Here is a 23,869-nt window from a genome sequence, read left to right as displayed (position 1 = left end):
GGCACCGGGCGTCCAGAAGAAGCAGGGATCACAGCCCGCAGAGAGCAAGAAAGGGCACAGCAAGACCCATCTGAGTCCCCCCACGCTTCAGATTTCCTTTCCAAATAAAAGTTGCCAACCAGTGTTCTCCTCCCCCCTGAATTCCTTCAAGGCGAAACGAAACTGAAATACAACAGAAAGCTAAGAAAACGTGAAGGAAAACTCTAGCACATGTATGGTGCGTGCCTTTCCCCAAACAGGCTTCCAAGGTAGAAATCTTTTATTCTAGAGTTTCCCACTCAGCTTGGAGGAAATTCTATTTCAGGCACGATGCTGCTTTGAAGAGAGGACTTATAACAGAAAGATCTGCTTTCTCTCTACAGCACTTCCCGAAAGAAAAGGGGAAATGGACCCCCAGTTTTTACTCTCCAGTCTGTTATCTGAAAATCTGAAGCTCCCACAGCAGCTGCCTGTTCTGACCAAGTTCTTCTTTTGCATTAAAGTGGAAGTTTTTTGTTTTTGTTTTTTTTAAACAGAGCTTCTTTCTTTCACATTCTATGGGTTGAGCTGTATGCCCGGAAATGTGGCCCCTTCATAAAGGAAGTGCCTTCCCCATGGACGGGTTTATTAGAGCCAGGAGGCACCAAGTTGTGCAGAGAGGTCTAACCAGTTACACATCTCTCAGAAGGAACCAGGACACAACCAACGCGCCAAAGCAGCACACAGTGTCTCGAGGAAAGTTCGCTATGATGTCTTGCTCCATCACCACTGTGGTCAGTACTGTTACAGTTCCTACCACCAGCCCCAAGCACTGACTTCCTTGCCCTGAGAATTTGATCTGAAGTTCTGTTCACTGAGTACTTCCTATGTGTCAAGGACTGTGGTAGGTAGTTATATACTCTTTCGTTCAAGTCCCAGTTATTTCTGCCTCCAATAAAGCAAGAATCCAGAGGTGGAAAGGCCAGGAAAGATGGCAGCACAGGTTGACAACAGTCCTGTCCTGTGCAGCAGGACCACTGACCAGGCTTCCAGCAGGTCCTGGAAGAGCAGCGTGCACCGATTGCCCTTGGCACCTCCTCATCGGCTAGTCACATCATCACACTGCCTTCCCAGGTGTCTTAGATGATCACGTTACTTGTCTGTAAATCCGTTCATTTTCTGAAGACGCCACTTCTTGTTCATTTTCTGTTGATAAGGAATTTCTGAAACAATCATCGGAAGCCATCTCTACTGCAGACAACCAATGCTACTTGCCTGCAACAGGATTTGAGATCTCTTTTATTCCCGAAGGGGGCCATTATTTCCACCCGTTGCCATGGTGATGTGATGCTGCAGTGTCGCTGCCGTGGTTTCACTGCTTCCTGATGCAGTCACACCACACACTTAAGTCGAACCATTTGTCTCACCTCTCGCAGGCTTTTTGGAAAACAAACACCTGACTGCAAAACTTAGACGAACGCTTCGTCTCACACGATGATGGACAGGGACAGCTGAGAGGGTCCCCGCGTGCCAGCACCCAGGTCGACAACAAGGTTTCAAACAAGGAGAGGGAGCATCCAAAAATACCTTAGTTTTTCCCTTTGATAATTTAAGGAGAGATTTCTTACTATATCCAGTGACTTAAGAAATGCTTTTCAAAACCCAAAAGTAAGGAGTTTGGGATAAATGGATACATACTACTTCGTATAAAATAAACAACAAGGCCCCACTGTATAGCACAGGGAGTTGTGTTCAATATCTTGTAATAACCTATTATGCAAAAAATCTGAAAAATATGTATATACATATTATATATATATATACACACACATCTTAATCACCTTTCTGTATGCCTGAAACTAACACAACATTGTAAACAAACTTTACTTCAATTTAAAAAATGGAGAAAAGATGCAGAGCAATAAGTTGCCTGAATCTATTTACTTCGTAATGCAACCAATGTTTATTGGATGCCAGAAAAAAAATAAAAGCAAAAGCAACACAACTAAATGAGGAGCTGTGCATGTTTATTTTGGGGAGTTCACGTTAACTGAACCTCTGCCATATTCTTTTTTAAAGCAGCAACTGAATACTCCTATTTGTACCTCTGTTATCTTGCTTTTATTTGTGCCTAGTAGACACACAGGGCTTCCCAGGTGGGGCTAGTGATAAGAATCTGCCCAGGAGATTGGAGATCTCCAGTGTAGGAGACAAAGGAGATGAAGGTTCAGTCCCTGGATCAGGGAGATCCCCTGGAGAAGGACATGGCAACCCACTCCAGCATTCTTGCCTGGAGAATCCCACGGTCAGAGGAGCCTGGTGGGCTACAGTTCATAGGGTCACAAACAGTCACACACGACTGAAGAGATTTAGCACGCATGCAGTAGACACACACATTCCCACACAAATACATGTTCATGTACTTATTTATGAATTCCTGAGGTCTCTAACCTGTGAAGTTTGGCTTAAATAAGAAAGGTGAATATGAGCTTCCCTGGTGGCACAGTGGTGAAGAATCCACCTGCCAATGCAGGAGACACAGGTTGGATCCCTGGTCCGGGAAAACTCCACATGTCGAGAAGCAACTAAGCCTGTGAGCCACACTACTGAGTCTGTGGTCTAGAGTCGGGGAGCCACAGCTGCTGAGCACACATGCCTAGAGCCCGTGCTCTGCAACAAGAGAAACCTGTCCGCTGCAACTAGAGAGGAGCCTCCACTCACTGCCACTCGAGAGAAGCCCACGCAGCAGCAAAGACCCAGCACAGGCAAAAATAAATGAATAAAATATTATTATTTTTTTAAAGAAAGATGAATATTACTTTTGGGACTTGTCCATCTGTAAGCCCTGATTTCCAAAAGGCTGACCCGTTCAAGCTGGGAACTCACGCTGAACTCAGGATGCTGGTTCTCTGTGGCTCTGGCCCTGAATCCAGGTTGTGGGAGGGTGTCTCCCCACCCTCCGGGACAGCCCCCAGCAGGGGAGGGGATGGGGGGGTTGCCAGGAACATGGCAGGTGGCAGCCTTCCTCTGGAGCACACGGACTCCCCAGGCTTCTTTCTGAGCAAACGCAGGATGGGTCTGGATTCAGGGCGAGCAGTACTGTGGATAGTAGGGCTGTTCTCCTGCTGCGAATCCTCTGGAGCGCCAGCTTGGACTCCTGACAACACAGCGTTAATCGAAAGGGGCGAAATCAGATCACCTGGATGAGGTTTCAGAGGCCACTTCTTGGAAAAGGCTGGTGATTTACTAAAGCCCAACTTCCAGGAAAATGCCAAATCTAAGTCTGGCCCCAATTCATTAAGTTAATCTGAGTTGAACTCAGGTTATCTGTGTACCCTGGTCTTTTTTCCTTCCGCCACTAGATTTACTTGTTTGCTATTTGCTTTGTTTTGCTTTTTTCAATTTCTTTTTGCCACGACACTAATATTGGCCAGGCTTGGAGCTGAGAAGCCTTGTTGTGTTGGGAACAGAAAGAAAACTCTCTCCACGTAGGAAGGAATGCTGTGGGGGCCTCAAAAACCAGGCTTCAACAAAGAATAGACACACTTCTCACAACGCCCACTTTACCGAGAAATGAGGGGGCGTGGGGGGCTGGGGTTAGCAGATGTAAGCTATTATCTGTAAAAAGGATAAACAACAAGGTCCTACTGTGTAGCACAGGGAACTGTATTCAGCATCCATATCCTATGGCAAACCATAATGGGGAAGAATATTATAAAAGAACGTGTGTGTCTGTATATATATACACATGCATATATACATATGTATGTATGACTGAAATTGTATGGCAGAAATTAGTACACTGTAAATCAACTATCAATAAAAAACTAATAAAAAATAGCAAATAACACCATAGCAAGTTGAGACAGACCATGGAAGAAAGGAACAAGTTTTTTATTTTGGGATCCTCAGCAATTTTTTTCCTGCTTTGCATGCCTTTTCATCGTGAACTAGGTCCAAAGCAAAAAAAGAAAGGGAAAAAAAAATGAGGATTGCAACATTTACAGGGACGCCCAGCAGCCAGGAGGGCTTCCCAGGTGGCTCAGTGGTAAAGAAACCGCCTGCCAACACAGGAAACACAGGAGATGTGGGTTCAGTCTCTGGCTTTGAAGATCCCCTGGAGGAGGAAATGGCAGCCCACTCCAGTGTTCTTGCCTAGAGAACCCCATGGACAGAGGAGCCTGGAGGGCTACAGTCCACAGGGTCGCACAGAGTCACACATGACTGAGCACAGCACACACGCCAACAGCCAGGATGCGTCAACTGGAGTTGCGTGAGTTCACGGCCTGAGTGTGTGTGGTCGGAGCCATCCCTGGCCCTCTCTGCCTCCTCTTTTTGGGGAAAGAAGAGTCTTACTGAGCTCAGCTCCGACAGGAAATGAGGCGGAGGGCAGCCGCCAAGTGCTGGGAGGTGTGCTGGATGGGTGAGGATCCATCGACCTGGCTTCCGGACTGAGGCACCACAGTTAGAGAACCTGGGGAACGACTTGAGAAGAAAGTGTATTCTGCTGCTTTTGGATGGAATGTCCAACAAATGTCGATCAAGTCTGTCTGGTCTAATGTGTCATTTAAGGCCTGTGTTTCCTTATTAATTTTGTGTGGAGGAGCTGCCCACTGGTACAAGCAGGGTATCGGAGACCCCACTGTTACTGGGCTACTGTCGATTCCCCCTTTTATGGGGGCAGGAGCAGCAAGCGGGAGGTGATACATGTTTACAAATAGCTGATTCATCTTGTCGTACGGCAGAAACTATCACAACATTGTAAAGCAATTCATTTCAGTTCAGACCAGTCGCTCAGTCGTGTCCGACTCTTTGCGACCCCATGAATCGCAGCACGCCAGGCCTCCCTGTCCATCACCAACTCCCGGAGTTCACTCAAACTCATGTCCATCGAGTTGGTGATGCCATCCAGCCATCTGATCCTCTGTTGTCCCCTTCTCCTCCTGCCCCCAATCCCTCCCAGCATCAGAGTCTTTTCCAATGAGTCAACTCTTCTCATGAGGTGGCCAAAGTATTGGAGTTTCAGCCTCAGCATCAGTCCTTCCAATGAACACCCAGGACTGATCTCCTTTAGGATGGACTGGTTGGATCTCCTTACAGTCCAAGGGACTCTCAAGAGTCTTCTCCAACACCACAGTTCAAAAGCATCAATTCTTCAGTGCTCAGCTTTCTTCACATTCCAACTCTCACATCCATACATGACCACTGGAAAAACCACAGCCTTGACTAGATGGACCTTTGTTGGCAAAGTAATATCTCTGCTTTTTAATATGCTATCTAGGTTGGTCATAACTTTCCTTCCAAGGAGTAAGCGTCTTTTAATTTCATGGCTGCAATCACCATCTGCAGTGATTTTGGAGCCCCCCAAAATAAAGTCTGACACCGTTTCCACTGTTTCCCCATCTATTTCCCATGAAGTGAAGGGGCCAGATGCCATGATCTTAGTTTTCTGAATGTTGAGCTTTAAGCCAACTTTTTCACTCTCCTCTTTTACTTTCATCAAGAGGCTTTTTATAGTTCCTCTTCACTTTCTGCCAGAAGGGTGGTGTCATCTGCATATCTGAGGTTATTGATATTTCTCCCGGCAAACTTGATTCCAGCTTGTGCTTCTTCCAGCCCAGCGTTTCTCATGATGTACTCTGCATAGAAGTTAAATAAGCAGGGTGACAATATACAGCCTTGACATACTCCTTTTCCTATTTTGAATCAGTCTGTTCTTCCATGTCCAGTTCTAACTGTTGCTTCCTGACCTGCATATAGGTTTCTCAAGAGGCAGGTCAGGTGATCTGGTATTCCCATCTCTTTCAGAATTTTCCACAGTTTATTGTGATGCACACAGTCAAAGGCTTTGGCATAGTCAATAAAGCAGAAATAGATGTTTTTATGGAACTCTCTTGCTTTTTCCATGATCCAGAGGATGTTGGCAATTTGATCTCTGGTTCCTCTGCCTTTTCTAAAACCAGCTTGAACATCTGGAAGTTCTCAGTTCACGTATTGCTGAAGCCTGGCTTGGAGAATTTTGAGCATTACTTTACTAGCGTGTGAGATGAGTGCAATTGTGCGGTAGTTTGAGCATTCTTTGGCATTGCCTTTGTTTGGGATTGGAATGAAAACTGACCTCTTCCAGCCCTGTGGCCACTGCTGAGTTTTCCAAATTTGCTGGCATATTGAGTGCAGCACTTTCACAGCATCATCTTTCAGGATTTGAAATAGCTCAACTGGAATTCCATTGCCTCCACTAGCTTTGTTTGTAGTGATGCTTTCTAAGGCCCACCTGACTTCACATTCCAGGATGTCTGGCTCTAGGTGAGTGATCACACCATCGTGATTTTCTGGTCATGAAGATCTTTTTTGTACAGTTCTTTTGTGTATTCTTGCCACCTCTTCTTAATATCTTCTGCTTCTGTTAGGTCCATACCATTTATGTCCTTTATTGAGCCCATCTTTGCATGAAATGTTCCCTTGGTATCTCTAATTTTCTTGAAGAGACCTCTAGTCTTTCCCTTTCTGTTGTTTTCCTGTATTTCTTTGAATTGATCACTGAGGAAGGCTTTCTTATCTCTCCTTGCTATTCTTTGGAACTCTGCATTCTGATGCTTATATCTTTCCTTTTCTCCTTTGCTTTTCACTTCTCTTCTTTTCACAGCTATTTGTAAGGCCTCCTCAGACAGCCATTTTGGTTTTTTGCATCTCTTTTCCGTGGGGATGGTCTTGATTCCTGTCTCCTGTACAATGTCACAAACCTCCATCCATAGTTCATCAGGCACTCTGTCTATCAGATCTGGTCCCTTAAATCTATTTCTCACTTCCACTGTATAATCATAATGGATTTGATTTAGGTCATACCTGAATGGTCTAGTGGTTTTCCCCACTTTTTTCAATTTAAGTCTGAATTTGGCAATAAGGTGTTCATGGTCTGAGCCACAGTCAGCTCCTGGTCTTGTTTTTGCTGACTGTATAGAGCTTCTCCATCTTTGGCCACAAAGAATATAATCAATCCGAGTTTGGTGTTGACCATCTGGTGATGTCCATGTGTAGAGTCTTCTCTTGTGTTGTTGGAAGAGGGTGTTTGCTATGACCAGTGCGTTCTCTTGGCAAAACTCTATTAGCCTTTGCCCTGCTTCATTCCGTATTCCAAGGCCAAATTTGCCTGTTACTCCAGGTGTTTCTTGACTTCCTACTTTTGCATTCCGTCCCTTATAATGAAAAGGACATCTTTTGGGGGTGTTAGTTCTAAAAGGTCTTGTAGGTCTTCATAGAATTATACTCCAATAAAAACACTTCTCTGGTGGCTCAGACGGTAAAGAATCTGCCTGCAATGCAGGAGACCCAGGTCTGATCCCTAGGTCAGGAATATCCCCTGGAGAAAGGAGTGGCTATCCACTCCTGTATTCTTGCCTGTTGAATTCCATGGACGGAGGAGCCTGGTGGACCGAAGTCCACAGGATTGCAAAGAGTCAGACGTGACTGGGCGACTTCCACTTTCACCTTTCAAAAATAAACAAAGTACATGAATAAAATCGTAAAATTCAAAACAAAACAAAAAACCTGGGGAAGCCTCCAGGGCCGATCTTCTAGAAAAAAAAAAAAAATCCTTTAATGCAGAATTCGTATGGTTAGAATCCTAAGCGATTTGAATAGACTTTGTCTGAAGTTAGTATCAGAAACGGGAGCACCACGGTCTCTCTCCACACTGCCCCCTGATATGTGACATGCAGCCCCCCAACCCCTAATCCTCTCCTTGGGGTTTATTTTCTGCTGTGGAAGCAATGATTTTAGCAGAGCAGGCTGGAGACATTCCCACCTTCTCTAGTATCGCACACATGAGTGTCTTCAGCGCAGTGAACCGCCTTTGGTGAAACAGAAGTGAAGGTGTCCGTTTCAGAGCGATGGAAGTGTCCGACAGTGCAGGTCCTTCTTGGAGGCGTGCTCTCCCTTCCAGACAATTAGACGTCATTTGCTCACTGCTCCACATCCATGCTAGGAATAACAGCCTTTTGAGGCTTCCCTTGTAGCTCAGTCGGAGAAGGCAATGGCACCCCACTCCAGTACTCTTGCCTGGAAAATCCCATGGATGGAGAAGCCGGGAAGGCTGGAGTCCATGGGGTTGCTGAGGGTCGAACACGACTGAGCGACTTCCCTTTCACTTTTCACTTTCATGCATTGGAGAAGGAAATGGCAACCCACTCCAGTGTTCTTGCCTGGAGAATCCCAGGGACGGGGGAGCCTGGTGGGCTGCCGTCTCTGGGGTCTCGCAGAGTCGGACACCACTGAAGCGACTTAGCAGCAGCAGCAACAGTTGTAGCTCAGTCCGTAAAGAATCTGCCTGCAATACAGGAGACTCAGGTTCGATCCCTGCGTCAGGAAGATCCCCTGGAGAAGGAAACGACAACCCACTACAGTATTCTTGCCTAGAGAAGCCCATGGACAGAGGAGCCTGGCAGGCTATTGTCCATGGGGGTTGCAAGAATCGGACATTACTGAGCAACTAAATCACCACTTTCCATCATCTTGATACGAGAGGTGAAAGGTGCCACTCCCTGGTAACAACATGTCCCTGATGTGAATTTTCTGAAAGAAACCTGACTCTCTGACACCAAGGCTGGCAGCTTGCGGAACTCTCAGAGAAAGCTCCCTATTTCACGCTAATGCACATTTAAAAACTAGAGGTCAAAACCATTTCATTCAAGGTGGCCCAGGGTTTTTTTTTTTTCCAGTGCATGCACAAGCGTAGCCTGAGTGTCCACACGGACAGAATGCCAAATGAGCCATGTTAAGAATGATCAGGTTCCTGACCTGACAGTTTTCCTCTGACGCTCAGCAAATTCGCCACAACGCCAAGAGGGCTTGCTGTAGTCATTCTGTGATGCCATCCAGAAGTATTAATCAAACACTTCAGCATCATTGGAAAACAGCCTTTCCACGTAGGTGTTTGTAACAATCTATTGCATGGAGCTATTTCTGAAACCACAGAAGCCTTGGGTACCGTCCAGTTCCAAACCCCACCTGCGGGCTCTGGGCCATCAGCAGAGCACCAGCTGGTAATTCTGCGGTGCTACTCTGGATCCACAGGCCCGGAGAATTTAGGGGCCTCTGGGATCCAAGTCCCTTGCATGGAGGCCCCACGAAGCTCAGGACTCACTAGCTGTTGGGCAGCCCTTGAGGGCAGAGCTGGGGGCTGAACCTGGTCTCTTGGATGTGACAGTCATTTTCTGGCAAGCCTCTGGTCTGCACCTTCTCTTCCTGGAGGAGGGGGCCACCATGGATTAACCTCCTCTGCTTCAGAAGGGAAAACAACGGCTCCATCCAGTAGAGACAATCTCTGAGAGCTAAGGGATATGCCCACCAAGCAAAGCCACCTACCAGCCTTAAACTTCCATGTCTTGAAATGGGATATGTTTGCAGTCTTTTATTTTCTCTTGTTTTTTTTTTTTTTTTTTTTTTTTACTGTACCGTGCAGCATTTGGGATCTTAGTTCCCCAAGTGGGGCTCAAACCTGTTTCCCTAGCAGTGGAAGCTCGGAGCCCTAACCACTGGACCACCAGGGAAGTCCGGAAAAGGTTATGTCTTCAATCAAGCAACTGAGGATGCATTCTAAATGCACTTATTTTCAGCCACACACTTTACACACCAGGAAGAATGAACCTGCCCTCAGGACCAATCCCGTGCTGCCGTCTCCCATCAGAGCAGAGTGACACCAATCCCCTCCCCAGGAGTCAGCATGGCCCTGGTATTCAGCCTCCAGCCACACAGATCTGAAGCCTTTCTTCTCAGGGAGGAGAACCCCAAGCATGGCTCCTGGCTGAAGGTGCTCTGAAGTTCTGAGGATAAGGAGATTGTGAGAGGCACCGAGTCCACTCATGAGATAAACCGGCCCCCCGGCTACAGCCAGGTTCCCCGGTTTTTGTTTTCCGGGATTTGCTCCAACCGTCTCCTAGCAGAGACAGCGTGCTTAGCCTTTCACTCAATGTGTCTGAAACTCAGCCAGTGAGGAGGCGGCTTCTGCAGCCGGAGCTTCCAGGATGTGACAGAGCCGGGTCAGACGTCCAAGCTGCAGGGCTCACCAGGGCTGTGAGTCATGAGGTGATGCTGCTCTCGTGCTTGTAAAAATAACAGTGAAGTGGTGAGACCCAGGTTCCAAATGGAGCTCCTTCCACGAGAATAGGCTGCAAAAATGCCACCAGCTCACCTGCTTGAAATTCAGAGGGTTTGGACCAAATTGAGGGATAACAACACCCAGTGTTAATTCTGAGATGCTATCCTCCACCATGCTGCAGGGGCAGTTTGGGCTGGCATGATTTATTTTGCATTCAGGTCTTTGTCATCTCATTTCCTTGTGTTTTCTTCAGTTACCCAATCACCCATTCCCTCAGGACTGGGAGGGTGAGGCGGGGACACCAGCACTTGGCGAAGGAAGGTCATAATCAGGGCTCCTGGGCACTGAGAGCTCTTGGTGTCCAGGTGCCCAGCCCTGCCCGCCTCTCTCCCTGGGCCCTGGGGCTAGCCTGAGAGCTGGTCTGGCCATCTCTTCCCACTCTCCTTCCTGCACGGTGCCCGAGGGACCCAGCTCCTGTGGGGACTTGAACCTTGGTCACTCTTCTCAGTGTGTAAACCCATGGTTGATAACAGGGCCTCACCTTAGCGTGCACGCTCAGTTGCTTGGTTATATCCAACTCTTTTGAGACCCCATGACCCGTAGCCCACTGGGCTCCTCTGTCCATGGCAACAACACTGGAATGGGTTGCCATGTCCTCCTCCAGGGGGTCTTCCCGGCCCAGGAATCCAACCTTCATCTCCTGAGCCTCCTGCATTGGCAAGCAGATTCTTTACCACTCAAGCCACTGGAGAAGCCCCTTCATCTATGACTATACACCTTTAACTGACTGACCTAAAATGGACCCCTTTCAAAGCAGGGAACTTCAAGGCTTGTAGGTGGCTTTGACTGGACAGCCTGATCCTTCGTTCTTAGGAATCCACATGAAGTGAATGGGGGGACTGGGAAGAAAACTGCCATGCAAAACCCAAATGGGGCTGAAATGTGTAGTTCTGGCCCGGTTTGGGGACCACGGCAGACCCAAACACGGCTCTCCCCTGAGTTCAGGTAGAATGGAGCCAGAAGTACCAGCAGGCCCAGCTGACATCTGCTGCACAGCCACAGAAATCAAACAGAACCAGCTCGGCCTCATCTGTGAAAGAGCTTTACTTCTTACACTTGCGGGTGCTGCGTGTGTGCTCAGTGGCGTCCGACTCTTTGCGACCCCGTGGACTGTAGCCCATCAGGCTCCTCTGTCCATGAAATTTTCCAGGCAAGAGTACTGGAGTGGGTTGCCATTTCCTCCTCCAGGGGGTCTTCCTGACCCAGGGATCGAACCCGCATCTCCTGTGTCTCCTGCATTGGCAGGCGGGTTCTTTACCACCGAGCCACATTAGTTGCCTTCAATCATTTATTTATGTCTCTTGCTCCAAAAAGGAGGCAAAGCCGCATAGGGAGTATTAAATCACAGTCACTCACTCACACACCAGCACTTGTATGCAGGCCCAGAGAGACAGGGTCCCTGCTAGAAGGCCTCCATGCTAGAAGGGGAGGGGGTGGATGAATACGGCTTTTCCAAAGAGTAGCGAGTAGCAGAAAGTCCCCGAGAACCAGAAGTCTCATAGGGAGGACCGGCAGCTCTAGGCATGATGGGGAGACCTTCTCAGAAACTAATGGTGAAAGCGGGAGAATTATAAAGATGTATCTGGAAGTAGAAGAGAAGGCAATGGCAGCCCACTCCAGTACTCTTGCCTGGAGAATCCCAGGGACGAGGGAGCCTAGTGGGCTGCTGTCTCTGGGGTTGCACAGAGTCGGACATGACTGAAGTGACTCGGCAGCAGCAGCTGGAAGTATATCATGTTCCCAGAAGGAAAAAAAAAAAAAAAAGTCCTTTATTGCAAAACACCCCGGGGGAACATTCCAGTGCCCTGACCATCACTGCTTTACAGCGGAGCTGGCTTCAGAGATTGAGAAGAGACACTCAGAAGGAGCTCAGGGCTTGGGGCTTACTGCCGCAGGCCCTGTCCTGAAATTTGAAAGAATTTTGTCTCTGAATCTGTGTTCAGAGAAGAGAAGTCTGACGGGACAGCTCTGCACTGTGCCGGGGGCTTGGGGGTATCGACTCACACCTTCTGCCACCTTCCCGGGCAGGATCCTGAAGGTCCGTTTCTGGCCCCCGATACACACACGCCTCCTGCTGAGTTCCAGAGCAGGCTCTGGGCATCCCCGAGGATCTTTGCACCCTGAAAGAATCCCCCTGCCCCAGGGAGCGTGGTGTTAAATGGGAGGTAGGAAACACTCTGGCAGGTCTGCAGAGAGGCCACAGAAGAAAGGAAAAAGCTCTTTTCCTGCTTTTTGAACAAGCAATCGGGCATCTTGTGCAACCGACCCTGGTCTTGCTAAGTGCCGCCCCAGGCACTGCGGAGAACGCAAAATGCGGTTTCCTTTCTGCTACCTGGTGGTCTCCTGAGTCTCCCTCAGACATTCGTTCATTTGTTCATTCATCCACGGTACACAGAGGGCTGCCAGGCGCCAGGCCGCCACGGGAGATTCGGATTGGGACATTCTGGGTCCTCCAGAAGGTGGCACGCCCCGATGTGGCCTGGTCAGCCCTGGGGCAGATCCACTGTTTTCTGTGCCTCTTCAAGGGTCCAGTCAAGTGTTAGCTTCCTGTTTTGTGTCCCACAATACAGAAATCATGGGAAAAGTAAAAAACAGGTATTTTTAAAAATATGCATTTTTGCTAGCTAAAGAGGCAGCTCTCTACCATCTGACCATTCTCTGAATTTGGTTTTCATTCCTCAAAGTTAGCATTTCATTCTCTGTAGACCCTGCCCCTGAAGGAAAAAACCTTTCCTGTGGATTTTTGGAGCACATTGGCCAGGACCTCTGAGGCACCTCTGACACGGTTTTCCGTCTTTCCCAGAATCTGGTGGAGAAATTTCAGTGAATCATTGTCTCAGTTATCTGCTCACCCTTGGTCAAGCCCGCTGAGTTCTGCGATTCGGTGCAATTTCAACTTTTTTTTTTTCAAATTCCCTGGGGATACTGTGATATATACAACAGACATATTTTTATGAGTTACAACCCAGCTGAAGTAAAAGTTATTATTATTTCTTTAACCTTTAAAGTGTGGCTCAGATGGTCAAGAATCTGCCCACCAGGCAGGAGAATTGGGTTCAATCCCTGGGTCAGGAAGATCCCCTGGAGAAAAGCATGGCAAGCCACTCCAGTATTCTTGCCTGGAGAATCCCGTGGACAGAGGAGCCTGGTGGGCTACAGTCCAGGGGGTCGCAAAGAGTCAGACCTGACCGAGTGACTAACACGTTCACTTTCAAATTGAGTTTCAGAAAGGGCTCAACCACAGCCACAGTCTGATGAAGAATGAAGACTCCCATCTGTTTACAAATGCCCAGATGCGGTGCTTGATAACCTGGCGAGGTTCTGAATTTCTGACATGATATCTGGATTTCAAGCACGGAATGGGGATGTCTGGAGCACCACCTAGACGTCTGACAGTGGTGACTCTGCTTATGGACAGAGAGAGGGAGGTGCCCACTCCAGGCCTGCAGTTTGGCCCTCAGGGCAGCTGGTTCTTCCTGAGCTTTACCAGGCCTGGGAGCGGCCGCCCTGATGAAGATGTGTCTCCTGTGCAGGGAAACAGCTGGGGGAAGCGCTGAACCTGGGCCTAGGATGTTGGTTAGAAGCAGATCGTCCCCACAGAAAAGCAACGGCCTCGTGCACTTTCCAGCATCCTCACTAGGAACACAGATGACTTTTTGGCCATTCACGTTGTACTAGAACTTTTCTAGGATATTCCCTGGTGGCTCAGTGGTAAAGAATCCGCCTGCCAATGCAGGAGCCGCAGGTTCGATCCCTGGGTCGGGAAGATCCCCTGGAGAAGGAAATGGCAACCGACTCCAGTATTCTTGCCTGAGAAATCCCATGGACAGAGGAGCCTGGCAGGCTGCAGTCTATGGGGGTCACAAAAGGCACGACTTAGCGACTACACAACAGCAAGAGAGCTATTCTGTTGCTTCTGCAGCCCCGTCTCGGATGGACAGAATCCTGGAGCCTTGCAGAGGTGGGTGGTTAAGGAGCTGGGCCACTTGACTGAAGCCACCCAGCCAGTTGGAAGAGAACAGCGAGCCTCCTGACCCCCTAGGTGGGCCCCTCCTCTGCTCCTTTGCGGGTAGTGTTATTTGATCGGACCCACTTCACAGAGCTGCCCAGCTGCCTTGCCACGGCACACCGTCTCCCTTTGATGTTCTCTGATTGGCACCATCTCCTGCTGCCTCCAGACCTTCCTGGTCCTGGCATGTGCCATCCCGGTGCTCACTCATCTTCTCAGGCAGCACCGTGGAAATTAATGCCGGGTGCCCTGGGCGCAGGGCAGGCACCTAGACTGCTTCCCTGGAGGCTCCCTGCTCTCTGCTTGGCCCTGGTAGGAGTGCATCAAGGTGAAGACAGATGGTCTTCACTCCCCATTCATCTCAAGGAGCCGGGCTGAGCTACCTCTGAGTGGAAGCAGTCTGGCAGTGAGCCCGAGATGGGAACAGAACAGCTCTGTCCCCAAGACGATCCTGGAGCTCCTGTCACTTAAGGTGATGGACACCAGGGGTCACCAGACCCCAGCTGGGCAGACAGAGGCCACCTGGGGGAGGCCGTGCGAACCGGCACGGACACTGACTCTCTTACTGGGCTTTCTGTTAGGGAAACCTGAAGTGAAGTGAAAGTCGCTCAGTCGTGTCTGACTCTGTGACCTCACGGACTGTAGCCTGCCAGGCTCCTCCGTCCATGGGATTCTCCAGGCACGAATACTGGAGTGGGTTGCCATTCCCTTCTCCAGGGGATCTTCCTGACCCAGGGTTCAAACCCAGGTCACTCGCATTGTAAGTGGATTCTTTACCGACTGAGCTGCCAGGGAAGCCCTACCGCATGGCATTGCAAGTGGAGCGGATTTGCTGCAACATGGAAAGAAAAAGTTTTAAAAAATTACACAACTTACAAAAACACTGTTACAGAGAGAGATGTTTTTGGCTGTTTGACAAAGCGCCGTTCCCTCCGGTGGAGAGCGTCACAGTCGCAGGGTGGCATCACTGCCATTTCTTATGAGCCGGCGGAAGCTGAGTGTCTCATCTTAGTGATGCTCCTGTGTCCCCTCGCCTCAAACCCACATTACTCAGGTTCTATCAAAAATAATTTTTAAAAGGAAACATGACTTAATCCTCAGCTGCACAGGAGGAAAACATACAGCCACGGGTAGTGAATCACTCATGAAAAATTAAATAAATCCACCCACGGCGGGAACAGCACCACAGAATGTCGGTGTTGGCTTCACATTGGAAGGAAGCCAAAAGCAGGTCCTGGAAATCATGATGCCTCTGAATCTGATCTTGCTCACGTTATGCGCACTTGAGATCTCCAACTTCATCTCAGCAGCACACGCTTCCAGCCTGGTTTTATTTATTTCTTTGGAGAGCCGTCACAAGAGGGGAGCAGAGTGGCACTGGTGTTTCCATGGTATCCGAGGACACTGAGCAACTCGCCCTCCTTGTCCATCACTTCGGATGAAAGAGACCCCATTGCAGGCCCCCAGAACCCTTTGCCAGGATGGATGGCAAAACAGTGGAAAAGGGACCCTTGTTTTATTAACTAATGCTCCTGCTTAAGTTTTGAAATCAAAACCCACAGTTTCCAACTTTTCTTTCCTGTATGTATGTGAGCAACATCACAGAAAGATTGCTTTTCCAAAATTGTTTTCCGGGAGCCAAATGCTCTTTTATAGGTCCCCACTTCTTCTGGGGGACAGTGGGAGAGCTACTAGAAATAAGAGGGCAGGGGCGAGAAGGCACCAAAACAGACGCTTGCTTTCCAAAGGGAAGATTATAAAACACAGACAGATTTCATCTTGGAATGGAAGGCGATGGGCCCCGGATATGGAGGACACGCAGCAGTGGTTACTTGAGGGGCATTTCTGCTGTTCATGAAAAATCCAGAGAGAAACCACCCCTGAGCACAGACCTTTATGTCATGAAGGGACCTTTAAAAAAATCCTCACCAGGCTCTAGACTTTTTAGACAAAGAAAGTGTGACTCAGACATGAAGGGACACGTCTAATTCATTCAGCTTTCTCCAGCTAAACTCTATTTCTGTCCACTCCTTGTCTGGGCTACTGCGCAGAACACACACTCAGAATTGCTAAAGAAAGGACTCTAATAGAGACCGTACAGGCAGTATTTCCTGAAATCAGAATGAGGATCTACCACTGTGTTTTTTCAAGGTCTGGCACAGTCATGAGCCTGCAGGAGACACCTGATAAACGCCGGGCGGGTGAATGGACAGGCTATTGGCCACAGAGAAAGGAAGCCTGGCAAGAGTGTTGGAAGAGATTAGAAAACTGGATTCAGTCAGCAGATAACATGTGGAAACATTTTGGAACCCTGGCCAAAATCAACTTAGGCGATCATAAAACTGTTCCCAAATAGAATTATCAGCCAGAAAACTGTTTGCAGAATCCATGGGATACGCTCTTAGTTAGTAATGAACTCTATTACTTTCATAACAGTAAAATCACATTTTCCATAAAAGTGTGATTTCCATTTTCGACAGGTCTTCCCCTCACCTTTGGAGAAGATGTTGAGAGCTGATTGGTTTCCAGGTGTGAAAGGAGCCTGGGCTCCGTGCAGGGGACACGGGGACTGTGAGCCCCCTCCCTACTCACTTCTCCACAGCCCCCCAAGTGTGCTTCCTCATCTTTCTTGTAGAAGGGAGAATGCACCCTAGACTGTCTCCAGGCGTCGCGAGGCTCAAGGAGCTCGCTTTGCAAGCCGTTCTCTGCCCCGAGTGCGCGTGGGCTGTCAGTGCCACTCAGTTCTCAGGATAAGCCTTTTACGACATTATCTGGCAAGACAGGAAAGAGATCAAGTCCTGTTTCGGGGAATGATAATTTCCACCAACGTGATGTTTAAAAAAAAAAATTAACTTCTCAACAGCCACACAGTAGCTTTAAAAATATGTATACATATCTAACACCTGAACACAAAATCAGCACCATTTCTGAGAGCAGATGTATCTTGGGAGAGTCGTCTGAAATCAGTTAAATACCGTCAACATGTATTTTTAAAATGTTGTTAGAATGCCATCGGCCCCCATCACGAAATAACACAAATCCAAGTTCTGGCTTTGGTTTATGCTCATTTCAGTTCAAAACAAGGAGAAAAGCTACTCAGAGAATCCATTATGTGACGCATTTTGGTTCAGCAATTCGACGGGGATCTTTTCTTTTCCAACATTTTAAATAGTTGATAGCAAACTCTGCATCGTAAGAAGCAGTCTTTAAAACAGTCACTTCCAACTGGCAATTTTGGAAAGAATGCACAGACTCTCACGGTGCCTGCATGACCCAGTTCACACAGGGCTGCCCCCCACCCCACCCGCCGCCCCTGCCGCCCAGGATGGGGCTGAACTGGGGGCGAGGCCCCCTGTCCAATGGGGACTCGTCCATGGTCCTTCAGGACTCCTTCCTGACTCTGTGGCTCAATGGGTCTGAGAATATGTTCTCCGTAAGTCACGCCCCCAACAGTTTTATAAATGTCTTATCTTCCTTCCCCTCAGCGTCAACGCTGCCTCTCGCCAGGCAGTGGGCACAGATCTGCAGCTGACTATGCCATCTGTCCCCGCAACGTCCGCCACACGGACCGGACAAGCTTGTCCCCAGACGGTCAGCCCCGCCTCGTGAGCCCAGACACCAGCTCCCGGGAGACCTGCTTGCTGCTCGACCACCCAGGCACAGCCCGCTTTCTCAGCGTGCCACCGGTAACTAAAATGCCACCCAGGCACAGCCCGCTTTCTCAGTGTGCCACCGGTAACTAAAATGCCACTTCACAAATCTAGTTGTTAAGGGAAATGAAAGGGGTGGTTTTGACTATAAAAATAGAAAATGTCTGATTTAAAACGGATAGGATTTTGATGTGTCATCCAGGCAGCCCAGGGCCCCAGCGATGGTTGGGGATTGTTTTCCTAAAAACTGAGCCTCACATGACTTCCTACCAGCCCCCAAGCAGACTGCTCTCTGGACCATCCCCACGCAGCACTTGGCCTGGCGTGGCCAAGAATCCAACAGGGCGCCGTTAAAACAGTTTCCTGAAGCATCGGTTCCAGATTTCCTGCCCAGGGCGGCACAGAGTTAACCCAAGGGCTTGCTAATGTTTCATTTAATGGATGCTTCCTGATAATATTCTTTAACCCAGTTTTTAAATACCTTAGGAATGATTGGGGTGGCCAAAAACTTCGCTTGGGTTTTTCCGTCAGATGTGACAGAAAAACCCGAACAAAGGTTTTGATCAACCCAAAATATCACATAAATATAAAACACGGCATGATTCCCCGGGGATAAAAAAGGCTGCTCTTCGGCTTCGCTTTACCTCGTGTCCCACGTCGACGATGCTGGGCACCCATCCTGGCCCGAGAGAATCCATGTCTTCCTGCCAGCTGGAAAAGGATTTCTAGAAGAATCCCAGCTCCGAGCTGGGTCTGCTGGGAGCTCAGAGATGAGAAGCGCATTTATATAGGACATCTGTGTTCCTATTTTCCCTAAGCGGAAACTCTGACAGCTCAATATCCCTGCCTTTGCTATATGACAAATGAATACCTAGCAGACACTTTCAGGAGGCACTTCTTGGAAGAATGTTGAAACTTTCCTGGGGGTGGGAAACGGAAATGGAAATAAGCGAGGGATTAATGCATTTGTCACCATCAGATCCAAAGGCATTGTTCCAACTGGCTGTCAGCTTCTACTCTCGTCTGCGGGAAAGGAACGGCTTCATTGTTGGGAGAAACACATTTTGCTTGGACAGGACAGTCCATTCCCCAGGACGTGCCGAATGAAGGAAATAGGAATCGGATCTCTTAGAAAGTTTTCTAATCTCCTGTGCTCTGCACATGATGTTTCTCTCGTCTTCCCGTAGACTCGGAAAGCGGCACAGGCCACAGAGCCCCTGTCTTGCCAGCAGGACTGCAACCCAAGACGGACAGAAGGCACGCTTGAGGTGGTCCCCCTGCCCCGGGAGAGCAAGGCCCCTGCCCGTGATTTGAAAACCTTCAGATTCTTCATTCCTTTCAGCCAGGAAGAAAAAATGACTTGGCAGAGGACAATCGTGTGTATTGAAACTGGTAGAGTTGGAAGCACAGAGCCTTACAGAGGACAAGGCTAGTGAATGGATATTCTAAGTGAATGTTAAAATTAAATTCACCGTTACTTATAATTAACACTTCAAATTTTCTTTTATTCCTAGGGCATTTCCATGAACCACAGTGAAATCACCAAGCTGCAGTATCATTTAGTTTTACTTACTGGTGGATACCGTTTGGTATAATAATGTATTTAACAAGACCTCAAAGAGCCTGGAGAAAATATTTAAACCTTAATTGTGTATCTTCCGTACACTCTTAATTCTGAAATTCCACTACATTTTTTTAAAACACTAAGCAACTGAGATCCTTAGAGTTGCAAGTATTCTCCAGTTGAGGGAACTTTGGTCATTTTTGATCGATATGAACTACAGTTATTACTTCCACATCTATTTTAAAATATTGAAAAAAGAAGAAAATATGAGAATGGGTGGTTGTACTAAAAAGACTCCTCTTAATCCAGTTTAAAATTGACCTTTTTTTTAAAAAAAAAAGTCAAATATTAAGCCAGTGTCTTTTTTAAATGAAAAAATCATGTTATTGCTAGACAAGGAAATGATTTTTGATATCAATTATAGTACAGCAAATATATCACTACCTTGTTACATGCCTTCATTATTTTTTTAAATAGTTTGATTTACTTATTGGTTTTGGCTGTGCCGGGTTTTCGTGGCTGAGCATGGGCTTTCTCTAGCCGCCATGTACGAGCTTCTCATTGTGGTGATGACTCTTGCTGCAGAGCACGGGCTCCAGAGCACAGGCTCAGTAGTTGTGCCGCCTGGGCTTGGTCGCTCCTGGCATGTGGGATCTTCCCAGACCAGGGATCAAACCCATGTCTCCTGTGTTGGCGTGTGGATTCTTTACCACTGAGCCACCAGGAACAAAAACAATTTTATTAAACGCTTATTCTTGGGGTCATTTCACTTAAAGTCACAAGAATCCTGGGAACTGCTGAGAGATAAGAACGAGGTTGGCAAGTTCACCCCTCTGGGGCCACTGGCCCAAGTGTGGACGGTGGCCTGGGATGGCCTCCAACCTCAAGCGGCCTTGGCCTCCAACCAAGGTGACCTATTTATTTAGCTCTAAATGACTCAAAAAGCAAGTATTCAACCTCATGAATTAAAAATAAATTCCTTTCTATTGGTTGAAACCCTGAAGCTCTGGAAGAGAAGCTCTCAACAGTTTAGCAATGAATTTGCCACAGGCTAAGAGACCTATGATTCCAAACAAAGGCAGCAATAAGCTAGCTGTGGTAGGTAGGCAAGTTCGTGCTTCTAACAGACTTCCCTCGCATTGAAGAGGAAGATTCTGGAAATCAGAAACACTCTTAGTCTAAGGATTCACAGCACCCTGAGCACAACTCTACCTTCCTGCTGAAAAGGAGGCTGGGACCAGGGAGAGGAGATGCTGCCTGAAGCTCTGGCTGCCAAGCGCCCCTGGCGAGACAGAGGTCAGAAGTCGGACTCCCACACAGACACCCAGCAGCTTTCAGGGAAGGAACTTCCAAATCTGTGACTGGTTTGAAACGGTGGGAGCTAGGGGCTCCCAAGTCATGGGGTCACTCAACTGAGAGCCAGGCTGACCCAGGCACAGCCTGGCAGCAGGTCGACCAGCTGAAAGGGCAGGAAACCCTCGGGCAAGCGGCTGTGGCAACTAGCGTAGAGGGGCTGGTGCTGAGCCGAGAGCCGAGGGAGGCGAAGGTTGGCCACGTTTAATACATCACGATCCGCACCTAGTTTCAGAAGGAGATGAGTCTGGGGGCCCGCCCTCCCGCATTTCATCGCAGCATGGTTGGGACCTGCAGCTTTTCATCGGCAGCAGGTTTAACATCCTTGCCAACCCATTTGAATGAACAGTATCTCTCGCTTGGGATCCTAAGACAAGAAGGGATGGTGGACTTCCTATAATTAAGTCTCCATCCCACTAATATTGTTCCTGTAATGACCCTTCTCTTTGATTCCCACCCTGGACATTTGCCCGAGGAAAGCATGCCACTCAGAACCATCCACATCCAATAATTACAGGGTAAAGAACATGGACAACGGAATGAGTTAAGTAGGAAACAGAAGTTTTCCTCTTCTTTGTCTTGATAAATCATTGACTATATTTAGCACTTTTCGAGATAAGCAGAAACAGTCCATATGACCAGAACATCCTTGATCATATACCAGGAATAACCATAAGCATGGATGCCCAGATGAAAGGCACAGCCTTGAAAAAAGGGGGCCAAAGAATTGACCCATCGGCCTTAGAATAATTCTGAACAGAGTCAAGGCTTTTCAAACAAGGTGATACATTTGAGAAAGGCAACTGCCCACATCCCGGTTCACTCACGAAAGGCACGCACACAGGAGGGCAGAACAAATGTTCCCTGCCCATAGGCTGCAGCCCCTTCAAAAGCTCTTAGATGGTCTTCCCTCAATTTCCTTAGGAACCTTGACCGCAGTAAGTTGATGAAGTGAACACAGAAAAGGTGACGGGGTTTCTTTCCTAAGTACCAGGACCTGGAGGCTGTAGCATACTGCCTCAAAAGGCAAAAACCGATGGAATGCCAACACTGGTTTTTCTTTCTTTCTTTTTTTTTTTTTTTTTTACTAAAAGTGCAATCCAGAAAAGCTCCTTTTCAGCAGTTTTCCCCACAGTAGATCAATTTAAGAAGCAATTACCATCAAAGCAATTATGTCCCTGTGCTCCCAACAGCCCCCGAATGTGTGCCACTGAGATAAGACGAGGCCCTTTTCAGAGTGAGGACAAGTCAGTGACGGAAAGCATGTGGACACTGTGTTCTCAACAATGCATTTCAGGGCTCTGAGGAGCTGAGCCAGATTCGAAAAACCAAAAAAAAAAAAAAAATTATATAACCAAAAGCGTGATATGGGCCTGCTCAAGCCAGTGAAGGCATAAAATTCAAATATAACACGCTGACCACATGGCCTTCTTTCTCTAGAAGATAATGCTTCTCTAACAATGAAAGCCAACACATTCTTTTTTTCCACTAGTTAATTACACACCAGAGATAATTTTTGAAAAGTTTTGTACTCACCAAGGGAAAACGAGGGCTATAGTCTGAAAAAGAAAGAGAAAAAAAGAGAGGGTCAGTTTTCTAGCTAAAACCAGTGCTCTTTTTTGCCACTGCTTTCTCCACAGCACTGTTTGAATATGCTTATTTTTCCCTCATGATTTGGGAGCTTCAGGAGACGGGGGTTTAATTCCTGGGTCAGGAAGGTCCCCTGGAGAAGGGGATGGCTACCCAGCCCAGTATTCTTGCCTGGAGAATCCCATGGACAGAGGAGCCTGGTTGGCTACAGTCCATGGGGTCACAAAGAGTTGGACACGACTGATGAACTCACACACACACACTGACACCTTTTAATCCCGACAATAATAACGCCTTTTCCCCACAAATATCAGCTTTCAAAAGCATCCTGCCCTGAGCGCTCCTGTAGTCTCTGCTTGTCCACGGACGGGTGACCAGGAAGCGGGCACCCTAGATCTGAAGTGTTGGCCTCTGGCACCCAAGGCTCCATCTGTCAGGGGCTCCTTCTGTGACCAGCAGTGTCCCTTCCTCCCGAGCCACCCCATCAGCCCGTCTCTCCACAGACAGCCTCTTCAAACCCGCTGGGGACACCTCCCTGCACCCCAGTTTTCCAGCTCAGTCGGTATCCAGCTTACTCACCGTTCATCTAGCTCTCATACTCTTTTGGTATTCAACAACTCTACTGGGATATCATTTACATCCCATACAGCCCACCCAATTAAAATAGACAATTCAGCGCCATTTAGCACAATCACAGGCTTCCCAGGTGGCACTGTGGTGAAGAATCCATCTGCCAATGCAGGAAACGCAGAAGATGCGGGTTCGATCCCTGGGTCAGGAAGATCCCCTGGAGGAGAAAATGGCAACCCACTCCAGTATTCTTGCCTAGAGAATCCCATGGACAGAGGAGCCTGGTGAGCTACTGTCCATGGGGTCGCAAAGTCAGACACGATTGAGTAACTGAGCATGCACACGACACCCGGAAAGTCCCAGTGAATCCCCACGTGCGCCCACGCAGCACAGCCACAGTCTCACCACCTTCCTCACCATCTACCTGGAGCACACTTCATCATCCCAAAGGAAACCCCCTACCCTAGCTCCTAATTCCCCCAGCCCACCCTCTCCCCACCTATTGGCCCCAGGCAACCACTAATCGGTTTTCCGATATGGATCTGCCAATTCTGGAAAATTCATATAAACAGGGTCCAACAGCGACCGGCTGCTTTCAAGGAGTACGCTTCTGAGGTTCACCCATGCCATGGCCTGTACTAGTTCTGACTCCTTTCTATGGAAGGGCACCATTCCATTATGTGGACGGACCACCTTCTGTTTATCTGCTCAGCCGAACAACATGACCGTGTTCCAGGATCTTGTGTGAGTGGCCAGTAAGGCAGCCTCGTGCTGGGGCTGGGAGCCTGCACCTCCCGGTGGCTGGAGGCCTCACCCTGCTGGCATCGCCTTTCTGCCCTGGCGGACGTGGAATCATGCTTTGATGTCCCTACTGTTTAAACAGCAAACGCAGTATGCGGCATTTTCCACCAAAAGAGACTACTCATCTTAGCCACGGCCAGGCTAGACGTTAAACCAATTGCATTGATAACAAGTTGCTGCGCTAATTGAAAAGTTGACCTGGGAAGTAGGTTTGAAGC

General features: G+C 48.2%; 1 protein-coding gene across 1 annotated transcript in view; it reads right to left on the bottom strand.

The window, feature by feature from the left end:
- Window positions 1–23,869, bottom strand: part of PTPRE (protein tyrosine phosphatase receptor type E) — a 182,519-nt gene that overhangs the window by 89,107 nt on the left and 69,543 nt on the right. The window contains exon 2 of the mRNA XM_061403850.1: window positions 22,227–22,249. The gene's annotated coding sequence lies outside the window, so the exon portion shown is untranslated. The remainder of the gene's footprint in view (window positions 1–22,226; window positions 22,250–23,869) is intronic.

Source organism: Bos javanicus, chromosome 26 (genome assembly GCF_032452875.1).
Source record: "Bos javanicus breed banteng chromosome 26, ARS-OSU_banteng_1.0, whole genome shotgun sequence".
NCBI lineage: Eukaryota > Metazoa > Chordata > Mammalia > Artiodactyla > Bovidae > Bos > Bos javanicus.
The sequence above is the reverse complement of the archived record's forward strand: the minus strand, read 5'-3'. Positions and strand labels throughout refer to the sequence as shown.